Raw genomic sequence first — 5957 nt, 5'->3', positions numbered from 1 at the left:
ATGGTGCTATAAGTGAGATTCAGGTATAGAGGCAAAGGAATTGTTTGGAGAATTTAGGACAAAAGGTATTTTGGAAGAAAAGAGTAAAGGTGTGGAGTCTGTCTTTACTTATCCAGAGAGGCTGTCGAGAGTACCCCAGCTGCCAAGAGACCTGCAGCCTGGGACTGGCTGGCGGGATCCCAGAAGCAGCAGCCTCTATTTCAGTTTACCACTTCCAAAATGACTTCACCCCAGGGGCGAGGGAGGTGAAAGGAAGAGAGTATGAGTGTGGGGTTTTGTTTTCTCCATCTGCACTTAATGATTCTTCTTCTACCAAGAGGGGAAACTACGAACAGGGTGTTTTGGCCTTTGAACCACCTTGACAGCTTGAATTCCTTTACTCTTCCAGGAAATTGTAAACAAAAAAGAATTGTTGTGCTGACACTCTTTTTGCTTCTATTTTCCTTATTGAATGGCTACTGCTTTTAAAGAAAAGTGTCTCTTGACTATCTAAAATGTATTTCAGACTCCTTTGATATGTGTCTAACTAGCATGAAGTGAAACAAACATGGAAAATTTGATAAAGGCATGAAAGCTTAGGTGTGCTCACCTAAGCTTTAGGTGACTTCTAACTCACCTAAGTAAGCTTTAGCTGACTTCTAAGGACAGGCATGCCATAGAATATAAACCATTAGTCAAAGTTATTTAAAATCCTTGTTAGACAAAGGAAAGATGGAGGGAGGAAGAAGACGCAAAAGGGAAGATGATAGGAAGGGAAAGAAAAAGTCTGTAGCCAGCGATTACTTTATGGTTATGTAACCAGTGCAGCCATAGAGGGTCTGCTACTCAGATGGGACCCTGTGCTTAAGGCATAATGTTCTGTGGTCCCCATCTGGAAATTCTCACTTTATCTTTTAGTTGTTTTTGTAAACGAAGTCTGATACAAGACTGTAGCCTCTGCTCAGACAGTTCTGCTTCCCAGGCTCCCTAGGACAAATTCTCAGCCCCCTGCTCCTTGGCCCTACCCAGAAACAAGCTTTTTTCCTGCATCATTGCGCCACCAATCAGTACTCATCATAGTCACTTCTTTAACATTAAGATGAACTCTGTCAGTCTCTTGGTGGTCAGCCTCTACAGCAAATGGGGACACAAATGGTCAGACCTAATGAGCAAGTTGTTGTCTAGGTGGCCCATCCATCACTCTAGCTCTGATGTCAGTCCATTGCACCTGTATTTAATTTCAATCCATCCTTCATTCACTAGTTATGGAAGACAATTTAGTTCCTGCGGAAGACAAAAATCTCTGCAGTGACTTGAGACAAGTGGACATTTGTTGGAGAGCTTAGATAGAATGTATTTTTATTCTTTTTTTCCCATTTCCTTTTCTCTTTTCATCTTTTTTCTTTCCTTTTTTTCTTTTGTATTTTTATCTTAACATGCCTAGACAGAGAAGAACACTGGATTGTACATAATGGGCTTTCTTTGACTCTCTTTTCCAGAGTGGAAATAGGATTCTGTGCTCCGTCATTCTGAGCCATCACCAGGGGCCGTCCATAATCAACTATGATGATGAGAGTGGGAAGACATGTGTACACATCGCAGCGGCAGCGGGCTTCAGCGATATTATTCATGAGCTGGCAAGAGTCCCTGAGTGTAACCTGCAGGCTCTGGACGTGGATGACAGGTATCCATGGCAACCAGAAAGTGCTGGGAACTCCTAGTCATTTCCCCCAACTGCATCTTAAAATAAAGAAGATGTTTAAGGAGGTGTCCTATACAGCTATATCCTTATTGCCAGTAATACACATGTGCTTGTGACAATAAAAATTGCTCTATTTTAGTGAGAGGAGAAAAAATTATTGTTATGGAGAGGAAGACTGTGACTGTACAGTGTTGTCAGATTTTCCACTTTTTGCTAAATGTTCTCTGTATTCTCCGAAGGCGTTCTGTATTTCAGCTTCCTGCTATGTGCCCTTTTTGTTCCTAAAGGTAGGTTTTGGTTTTTTTTTTTTCTTCATTCTTGGATCATGTTATAAAGTCCACAAGTTCTTTTATCCAGAGAAGAACATAATAGAGACTTTGTATTCTGGACTATTGGGCTCTTAGAACTACAAGGAACTTTATCGAGTTGTTGTTGTTTTCGATCATCAAAGATGTATTGTCTGAAAAAGGAAGCCGAGTCCAAAAAGGTAAAAAGACTTCTGTCAGAGCTAGTTAGATACTAAATGAAGATTCGTACACCTGTCTTTCAAACTTGCAGCTTTTCACCTATAATGCCCTGCTTATCTAAACTGTTTTGGTTAGGCACTGAGTCGATGGAAATGTCAGAAAAATGTAACAACAAACAAGACTATCGAAAGTAAGTATAGACTTGAGCACTCTGGTTTCTTTATCCTCTTGTATTGAAGTGCAAAATTAGCCCCTTCCTGATAATTATTTTATTTTATTTTACTTTATTTATTTTTTTGAGATGGAGTCTAGCTTTGATGCCCAGGCTGGAGTGCAGTGGTGCAACCTCAGCCCACTGCAACCTCCACCTCCCGGGTCCAAGAGATTCCCTTGCCTCAACCTCCCAAGTAGCTGGAACTACAGGCTCCTGCCACCACGCCCAGCTTACTTTTGTATTTTTAGTAGAGACAGGGTTTCACCATGTTGGCCAGGCTGGTCTTGAACTCCTGGCCTCAGGTGACCCGCCCGCCTCGGCCTCTCAAAGTGCTGGGATTACAGGTGTGAGCCACCGTGCCTGGCCTACTTATCATAATTTTAGATGCCCCAAGAAAGCACCTCCTACTCCCAGATACCTGAAATTCTTTTTTTTTAATTATTTTATAAAATATGGAATACTTCACAAATTTGTGTGTCATCCTTGCGCAGGGGCCACGCTAATCTTCTCTATTAATACCTGAAATTCTTTTAACTCTGGGAAAAAATGGGGAGTTCTACATAGGTCTCAGAAGTTGGAGATGGTTAAATGACTTTAAGTAAAATTAAAGTATAAATCATTGTAAGTAGACATTTTCCAGCCAGGTGCGGTGGCTCACACCTATAATCCCAGCACTTTGAGAGGCCGAGATGGGTGGATCACTTGAGGTCAGGAGTTTGAGACCAGCCTGGCCAACATGGCGAAACCCATCTTTACTGAAAATACAAAAATTAGCCAGGTGTGGTGGCAGACACCTATAATCCCAGCTACTCAGGAGGCTGAGGCAGGAGAATCACTTGAACCCAATAGGCAGAGGTTGCAGTGAGCCAAGATCGCACCATTGCACTCCAGCCTGGGTTACTAAGCAAGCAAGACTCTGTCTAAAAAAAAAAAAAAAAAGAAAAAGAAAAAGAAAAGAAAAAAGTAAGTGTTTTCCTAAGAGCAGATGTTGATCCTAAGCAAGTAAGAAAGTAGAACATAAGCCACATGAGGAAAAAAGTGAATTAACTATTTTTTAAAAAAAGAACAAATTTCAGAAAGGCAGGCTGAGGAAAAGTTCATCTACTTCAAAACACTCCTAGAACCAGCTTTGAATAGAATAGTTCCCATTTTGCAATACCACCCACTTAGCAAAGAAAATCCAATTCTCTAGGCCTCAGGGTGGAAAGTAAAACTAAGGGGAGAAAAGAAAGTACAAAAGATAAGGAGAGTTCAAAAGGAAGTAAAATATCCAGAAGAGTCCTTTCCACTCCAGTGCTCAACTCAGAGGCCTCATGTACTGAGCAAATCCTAGCCTCCATTTTTTTCCACGTTTTCTGCAGCAAAACATGAAATTCTGCCTTCATGCTGAAGCTATAAGCTTTGGTTAATAGTTGAATTTTTCAGGGCCAGGCACAGTGGCTCACATCTATAATCCCAGCACTTTGGGAGGCTGAGGCAGGCAGATCACGAGGTCAGGAGTTCAAGACCAACCTGGCCAACATGGTGAAACCCTGTCTCTACTAAAAATACAAAAATTAGCTGGGTGTGGTGGCTCGCGCCTGTAATCCCAGCTACTCCAGAGGCTGAGGCAAGAGAATTTTTTGAACCTGAGAGGCAGAGGTTGCAGTGAGCCGAGATTGTGCCACTGCACTCCAGCCTGGATGACACAGCGAGACTCCGTCTCAAAAAAAATTAAAAAAAAAAAAAAAAGTTTAATTTTTCAAAGTTTCATAGGTTTATGTGCTTTAAGCATTTACAATAATTGTGATTTCCCTTTCTTTCTTCTCTTTTTTAGTGAAAGTTTTTCCTACTGAAAGTTTTTGTGAAAAGGAAAGAAAAGTAAGGTAGTAATAAAAAGAAGTAGAAGGAAAATATGAAGAACTAGGCCCCCCAGATAGTAAAACACATCATAAGTCTATGGTACTTAAAACATTATAGTACTTACCTAAGATATGACACAGAACACATAACCCAGAAGCAGCGTATGTAGCTTAAGTGTTTCAAATTTCATCAGTCTATGAGGTCACAGTTCTCTTTACTTATCTTCAGAGAGGAAAGTCTGTTATCAAGTTCTGCTCTCTGTGTATTTCTGGGAATTCTCCGGGGAATGTTTACATGTTTCATTAATTATGCCTCAGTCACTGATAGCTCAACCAACGCTGCATACTTGGACCCATCATCTCCTGCCATTCAGCGGCCACCACATCCGCCCACTCTTGTCTCTGCTGAATTCCTTCTGAATCACGGGCCCTGCCCTTTAGCCCCCTGCTGTGATAGCTGAGGCAGATTGGCTGTGTTTGCAGGACATCCTGAAGCTTAGAGATAAGAAAGGAGCTAAAGTTTAGACAACTTGAAATTAGGTACCACAGACTGGCCCCAAGGACATGAGTATATTAGAGATTATCTATATGCTCCCCTCGTTACTCAGCAAAACCCTGTTCTTCTGGATCGCTTCCATGTTGATGGTCAGAGGAATTTAAACAGTCGGTCTTAGTAACTGTCATGAAGGAGTATTTCACAAAGCTTCTGAGTGAATCATCACATGTTGGTAAGCCTGACTAGATCAACATCCAGCCCTCCATCTGCTGAATTTATTGGCAATACACTCTCTAAATGGGAGGACATAATCTGCTGGGGACCCGTCTTGTTTCAGAATAAATGTCGCCTGGAGACCTGTCTCACATAGAATGGAACTAATCACATCTGCCACATTCAAATATGCAGTGTGATTGATCACTGTGTTGAAAAATACATGGCCCTATTAGGTGTTATAAAATTGCTGCTTCCAGCATAACAGGAAAAAGGTGTTTAATTGACAGAAGATACAATCTGTACCTGGTAATTCTGGGGCCACACAATATACATACATATATGCTCTCCAAATATTCATGTCCAACCCCATTCACAGATATACCCAACCCAGCCCTTCTCTGTCCAGCTCCCAGGCTGCCTCCAGGCCTGAGAGACCACCTGGCCCTCTCAGGAGTGCCCTTCTGCCCAGGGTTCAGGCCCTGCACAAGGCTGAGGAGAGGTCTTCCATGACCTCCTTTCCTGCCCCAGGACTGCCCATTTCCCGAGTGACTTACCAGAGGGATAGTTATTCTTTGCACAGAAGACCCCATTCATAGGAATGTGGGCCAGGCTCACACCTGTAATCCCAGCACTTTGGGAGGCTGAGGCAGATGAATCGCTTGAGCCCAGGAGTTCGAAACCAGCCTTGGCAACATGGCGAAACTCCATCTCTAGAAAAAATACAAACATTAGCCGGACATAGTGGTACATGCCTGTAGTCCCAGCTACTCAGGGGGCTGACATGGGAGGATCGCTTGAGCCCGGGAGGTGAAGGTGGCAGTGAACTGTGATTGTACCACTGCACTCCAGCCTGGGTGACAGAGTGAGACCGTATCCCAAAAAAGGAATGTCAACTTGCCCTTTGCCTCTCCCTACACCCCCAGAAAAAAATCAGAACATAGTTTTGTGACATCAGTACTTAATCCAAAATAGAGTGTATTCTATCTTTTATTTTTGGAGACAGAGTCTTACCCTGTCACCCAGGCTGGAGTGCAGTGGCACG

General features: G+C 42.6%; 1 non-coding gene across 1 annotated transcript; it reads right to left on the bottom strand.

The window, feature by feature from the left end:
* Positions 1–2808: 2808 nt before the first annotated feature.
* On the bottom strand, positions 2809–2910 carry LOC116464134 (U6 spliceosomal RNA). Its single transcript, XR_004246865.1, has one exon. It is a non-coding gene; the product is annotated as a U6 spliceosomal RNA (small nuclear RNA).
* Positions 2911–5957: the final 3047 nt, after the last annotated feature.

The sequence above is a fragment of the Hylobates moloch genome, unplaced genomic scaffold, assembly GCF_009828535.3.
Source record: "Hylobates moloch isolate HMO894 unplaced genomic scaffold, HMol_V3 SCAFFOLD_206, whole genome shotgun sequence".
In the NCBI taxonomy this organism is placed as follows: Eukaryota; Metazoa; Chordata; class Mammalia; order Primates; family Hylobatidae; genus Hylobates; species Hylobates moloch.
Note: the sequence above shows the minus strand (reverse complement) of the source record. Positions and strands in the feature narration are given on the sequence as shown.